We start from the raw sequence: 6000 nt of genomic DNA, 5'->3' as shown, positions 1-6000 counted from the left end.
AGCTGTTTCATGTGGCTGTAGGCTCGTACAAGAGATTCAGCATTGTACAATGTATACATGCTAGAAGTGAGTGGTTAACATATGGACGTATCAACACAATGTCGGGTCTGTATAATATTTCATGCGAGGTTCGTCGCCTGTACAACCAGTTTCGCCATTTAGTCTGTGAAGAAGCATAATTATCGTTAATGGTTACACACTATCTGAGCCAATTGTGCTTGTTCAGTTAAACGTCCATGCGTGTTGCGGACGAACCTTTTTTTTTTTTTTTTTTTTTTTCGTGAGGCCGCTGATCGCAAATGTCAAAACTGCAGTGTATTTAAGAGAACAGGAATGTCAGGAACTGTATGTGGCAATTTCTGTTGGAGAGTGCGGCCGGGGAGTGGGGAAAGTGTGTTAAGTCCAGAATTCTCACACCACCACCGATAAGACTGTTGGAATGTCAGCCCATATTGATGCCGTTTGTGGGTTCTTTTAAGCGCGACTGATAAATGCGTGATGCACACTGGCTGGACCGGGGTTTGTCATCTCATCGGAATGACCACCACTCAAAAAATCCTGTGGATGGGAGATTCAAACCCGTGCTGCGCACTCGTTTCGAAGTCGGGCGCGTTTCGACAACTGAAGCCTTAATAACTTCACAACAAACCAATGTCTTGACGCCTGTGAGGAATTGAAATACCCGCGACACGGGGCGATTCGATAAGTACTTGGTGGGGGGAGGGGGGGGGGACTAACGAGCCGGGAGAATATCAGGCCGGGGGAGTATCGACACGGGGGAGTATGGAGCTGATCCCCGTGACACATCTAAATGGCGTTTTCCACACGCTGTCTTGACTTGGCAGCAATGCTCATCTGTCTATGAAACGCTGGCGCTTGAGCGAGCGTCAGTGCGAGCCTGTTATCAGTTCTGCATGGAGGGGAGGGAGAGGGAAAGGGAAAAGAAGAACAGGGCCAGCATGCGTTGCGAACGAGTGTGCACACATCCGTCCCATAATGTGCGCACTGCACACTGCGTCCGCCCTTGCATGTTCGTGTATGCGTAAGTGCATTAGAATGTGTTATCACCGAAGGGTTATGTGCGTTGCAAATGTATACGAGTGCATGTGTGGCTGAAGGTGAGATTGTACTATTTTGTGCGAAGGGTTGCGGCCTACTCACTGCAGGCATCGGGCATTTCCCCTCACTGTCTCACACACATATAGGTCCACACACACACACATGCACACACACACAGAGGCCTGCACATACATACACTCATACACTCATAGGTACACACACACACACACACACACACACACACACACACACACGTACGAGCTTACTTCACTCTGCTACAGTCGGAAGAAGAAGCAACAGGCCTTCCTTCTCTTCGTTCAACGAACCTCTTCTTGTTGCTGTTTCCCCTGCAATACAATCTTTTTTTCCCCTCCACTCCAAGCCAGCCACCAGAGTGCAGTCAGTGCAGACACACGTACACAACTAAACTTTCCCAGCCAACTTCTGGGAACTTCAACACACACTGCACACTGGCATGGGTGTGGGCAGCGCACAACAGCGTTCCAGCTCCCTCCAGCTGAATCACATGAACATTTTTTTTCAGTTCACAGATTCTGCTGCAGGTCGCATGGTGGCGAGAGACAGAGACAGAGACAGAGAGAGTGTGTGTGTAAGCTGCAATAAGTGAATCACAAAGCTCAGCATAGGCGCTTGCGATTTGTCTTTTTCTTCTTCTTCTTCTTCTTCTTTTCCTTCCCCCCCCCCCCCCCCCCCTTCCTATTCGGGTCTTTCGGGGCACTGACGTATTTATAAATACAAGTGAGTGGTTCGAGAAGCTGTGTGTGTGTGTGTGTGTGTGTGTGCGTGCGAACTCAGAACTCATTTAATTGTCGTAAAACCCATCACTGAAGAATTATGGACACTATAAACTAAACATAACAAGCAAACAAAAAGTAAAAGCAATAAGTTGTGAGCACATGCAGGATATTCCATAAGACATAGTTATGGACTGCGAACTTTAAAACATTCATATATGTATTTTGCCAGTTCTGGTTGGAAATAATTTTGTGGCAACAGAGAACTCGGCCTTTGGCTTATTGTGTTGCCAGTGCCATCTGGCCAGTGATTCGAAGACTGGGAATTAACTGTCACAAGTAGGCGAGATCTCAAGTCAGAGCACACACTACACTTGTCCAGAAAATGCAGTTCGTCCTCTATAACTCACCATGTTTTACATAGCCGGTCTTTCCTAGTTAAGTTGTAGTGACGTCCTCGCTCAATTTCAAGTTCATGTGCACTTATTCGCAATCGACATAGTGCTCCTCTATGTTTAGTATTTTTGCAGCTGATCAGGTAAGGTTGTAAAGTATAAGTGTTTGCAATTTTGCAATAAAAGGAGAGCCTTGAAATGGTCCCGTTCTTTGTGCTGTTCCAATATTGAACATATTTATCCTGTAGTTTATTCATGACAGAATATTTTATCGCTTAATGTTGAGTGTGCCTTGGTTCTCCCACACGTGGGAGAATCCAGTTGAAACCAGTATCTTTTTGATAAAATTAAGCCAAGGAACTTTTTCCAATGAATTCATCGATAACATATCATCAGATGCTTGCCTCAAATAGTTATCTTCTTTTGATTCTATGATGTGTACCCAGAATGAGATGACCTGACACACTGCAGTCAGAGAAATGGGGTATCTGCCCAGTTCTGCCAGGACTGGTAACTTAATTGATCTTTTGTGTACGCCCATTAAGCTCCTACAGAAGTTGACATGAACATTTTCTGATGGGCATTTTGCAGAGAGAAATGCATCAAATTGGTTAAACAGCACAGAGGGCGTGGAGAAGTTTGTCGTGGTTTGATTGAATGGAAACCACACCTCAGCGCCGTAACTGAGAATTGGGGTGACTAAAGTGTCAAACAGTTGCGTCATCACATCCATCTTTACTTCTTTCCCTCGCACACTGCGTTTCAGAGCATGCGCTGCTTTATTTCCTTGTTTGGCTAAGTGGTCTTCAGCAAGGTGAAAATTTCCACTCTTATGAAAAATAACTCCCAAGTATTTGTATCTATCCGTCGTTTCGATGCAGTTATCGCCACATGAAAAGAGCGCTGGTATTTTGGGGCCGTTTTTTGTGAAAATTACGACTTTTGTTTTTGTCCCTGTTGATTTTAAGCCCACATTGCAGACAGTATTCATGTAGCTGGTCTAGTTTGTTTTGTAGTCCTACTTTTGGTGTCGAGAGCATCACAATGTCAGTCCGGTCCGCATATAACAGATAAGGGATTTGAGTCTTGGTTGTTTCGTTGACGTATGGTGAGGTGTCATCGTGTATATAGTCTCTTATGTTGTGTGTGTGTGTGAGTGAACACGGGCATGTATCTCTCTCTCTCTCTCTCTCTCTCTCTCTCTCTCTCTTCAGTCTTCTTCTTCTTCTTCTTCATTTTATTTGGCTAGGATCTGAGATTTAAATGCAAGCCAAAATATACAAAGTAGAGGTGAAGCAGTGTACCAGTTAGACAAGATCGGTTTCGTATCAAAAAACACAATTCTTTCCTTGAAATTGCTGAATGTTAGTATTTGTTGTTTCGCTTTTTTCAGTATGTAATTAGTGACATATCTGTCGAATGTGAACCTCTATTGAAAGGGGATGTAGCCTATTCAATAAACTTTTGTCAGTGTCAATGACTCTGTACGATTTTCACACTCTATATTGTCAGTTTTCGTTTTCATGGGGTTTTTTTTCTTCTACTGAATCATGTATTTTTGTTTCTGTTGACAACATGTTACCGTAACTTTTCTGTTTACCCCCAATACAACCCGCCTCCTCCAACCAGGGGCCCTGACTGAGACCTACTCGCTGACTCACACTGGATCCATTTCGGGGACTGTGGCAGACTTTTAACTGTTCCGAAATCTTGGTAATTAATTCACAATGATAATGTTAATTATCCTCCATCTAAGAATTTGTTGATCAATAAAAGCAGCAAACATAATGTAGATTAACTTTTTCCCTTCCCTGATCATTCAATGAGTTCTCCCCAGATAATGCGGTGCCGACCTTGACCGCGAGGTAGGCCTACAGGCGCGTGATTTGTAAGAATGGCGTGCACGTTTGCTTTTTTTTTTTTTTTAGTAACTACGGTACGGCGCATCTCCGCATCATGATGCTCAACCGGGCCAGGCGATAGGGGGTGGGGCCTTGCGGTACCGCCGGAATGTGTATAACGAGATGAGTCAGGGAGTGCTTCTTAATGCACAGATGCGCGTAGAATTTTCTGCCGTTTGTGCTGGTCTGCTCTTAACGACGTCACAAGCCGGCCGCGCGCCAGAAGGCTGCCATCTTGCTGGAGGCTACTGCCTCAGTGCTGCGCGCGCTTCTCCCCCTCTCTCTGAGTCTCTCTACTTGAAAATTACTTTGGTTTTAATGTATATATAAACAACTGGAGAAGAGAAATAGGGAGAGCGAAATTAGTTACTCAGCTGTAAAATGGTAACTGCGACGGAAACTTACAGGAGGGAGGAAGGTAAAGAGAAAAAAAATGAGATGAAGGTGATCACACACACACACACACCGGGCACACACACACACACATACACGCACGCACGCACACACTGTTTTCGGCTGTTGGTTTTTGTCTGCTTTGTTGTTGTTGTTTTTGTTGTTGTTGATTTTTGTGGGACCTCCAACCTCCTAGCTAATTTTTCCAACTTCCTCCCCCCCCCCCCCCCCCTCCCTCTCCCCTCTTTTTTGTCACACACACACTGACGCTGTTTTTTGTTGTCTATTGTGGGGCCTCCAACCTCCTATTTTCTGTTTTTTCCGGCTACTGTGTTTTCTGATTTTCTTTTTTCTTTCGTTTTCTGACTCTTTTTTTTTTTTTTTTTTTTTTAAGTTTTCTTTCATTTTATTTCCTTTTACACCCATTCATGCACAGTTCTTTGTCTGCTTGTCTTTCTATTGATGGACAATATTTGTCGACGTATGTGTACGATTTGCTACATGAACTTTGTCCAAGACCAAGTTGTTGTTGTTGTTTTTTAAAGTATTTTTTTATTCTTTTTCTTTTTTTCGTCTTTTCTTTTTTTGAATTGTTTATTTATTCATTCATTTATTTATCCTTTTTTTCATTTTATTTCATACTAATTTATCATTATTATTGTCATTTCATTTTATTTCATTTTTATTTCTATCTTTATTGTTATTATTATTATTTTATTATTTTTGAATAATAATTTACTTCTCTCTTTATTTCTCTTTATTTCTTTTTTTTTTCTCAAGGCCTGACCAAGCGCGTTGGGTTACGCTGCTGGTTAGGCATCTGCTTAGCAGATGTGGTGTAGCGTATATGGATTTGTCCGAAAGCAGTGACGCCTCCTTGAGCTACTGATACTGTCTAAGACAACTATTTGTTGCTTCAAATATCATTATTATTATTATCATTATTATTATTATTATTATTATCATTGTTCTTGTTATTGATACTATGATTGTTGTTGTCATTATTATCATTGTCATTGCTATAATTATCGATTGTTGTTATTATCATTATCAACATCATTAATACTGTAATCGTTATTATCATTAGTCGTTATCATTTTTATTATTATGGTCAAGACTAAAAGAGAAACAGAGAGAGAGAGAGAGAGATGTCAAAAATAAAAGATCGTAATTTAGCTTCTTTCTTTTTTTTTTAACAGATAGTACTCTTTCTCATACCTATTGTCGCAGTTTATTGCCAAACAAAGATGAAATATTTTGCTGAAAATGTGTCACGGCTCGTGACGGTTGCTATGCTTGTGTTCATGTGCAACTCGTTTCCATCCCTTCTCCCCCTTTCTCTCCCTCCCTCTCCTCTCTCTCCCTTCTCCCCCCTCTTTCCATCCCTCTCCTTCACCCCCCCCCTCTGTCCCCCTTCATGCTTTTACACGTGCATATCTGAGGATATGTGTATGTCATGTCCCTTCTCCTGAACGTTGTGTGAACTCTGAGTGAGTT

At 42.3% G+C, this 6000-nt stretch overlaps 1 protein-coding gene across 2 annotated transcripts in view; it reads right to left on the bottom strand.

Moving 5' to 3' along the window:
* The window catches only part of LOC143286904 (innexin unc-9-like), a 16258-nt gene extending 14642 nt beyond the window's left edge, over positions 1-1616 (bottom strand). Inside the window, exon 1 of one of the 2 annotated variants that reach the window (XM_076594836.1) lies at positions 1326-1616. The gene's annotated coding sequence lies outside the window, so the exon portion shown is untranslated. The remainder of the gene's footprint in view (positions 1-1325) is intronic. The other variant, XM_076594837.1, reaches the window with a different exon arrangement.
* Between the last annotated feature and the right edge of the window lie 4384 nt (positions 1617-6000).

This window comes from Babylonia areolata, chromosome 10 (assembly GCF_041734735.1).
Source record: "Babylonia areolata isolate BAREFJ2019XMU chromosome 10, ASM4173473v1, whole genome shotgun sequence".
Taxonomy (NCBI): domain Eukaryota; kingdom Metazoa; phylum Mollusca; class Gastropoda; order Neogastropoda; family Buccinidae; genus Babylonia; species Babylonia areolata.
Note: the sequence above shows the minus strand (reverse complement) of the source record. Positions and strands in the feature narration are given on the sequence as shown.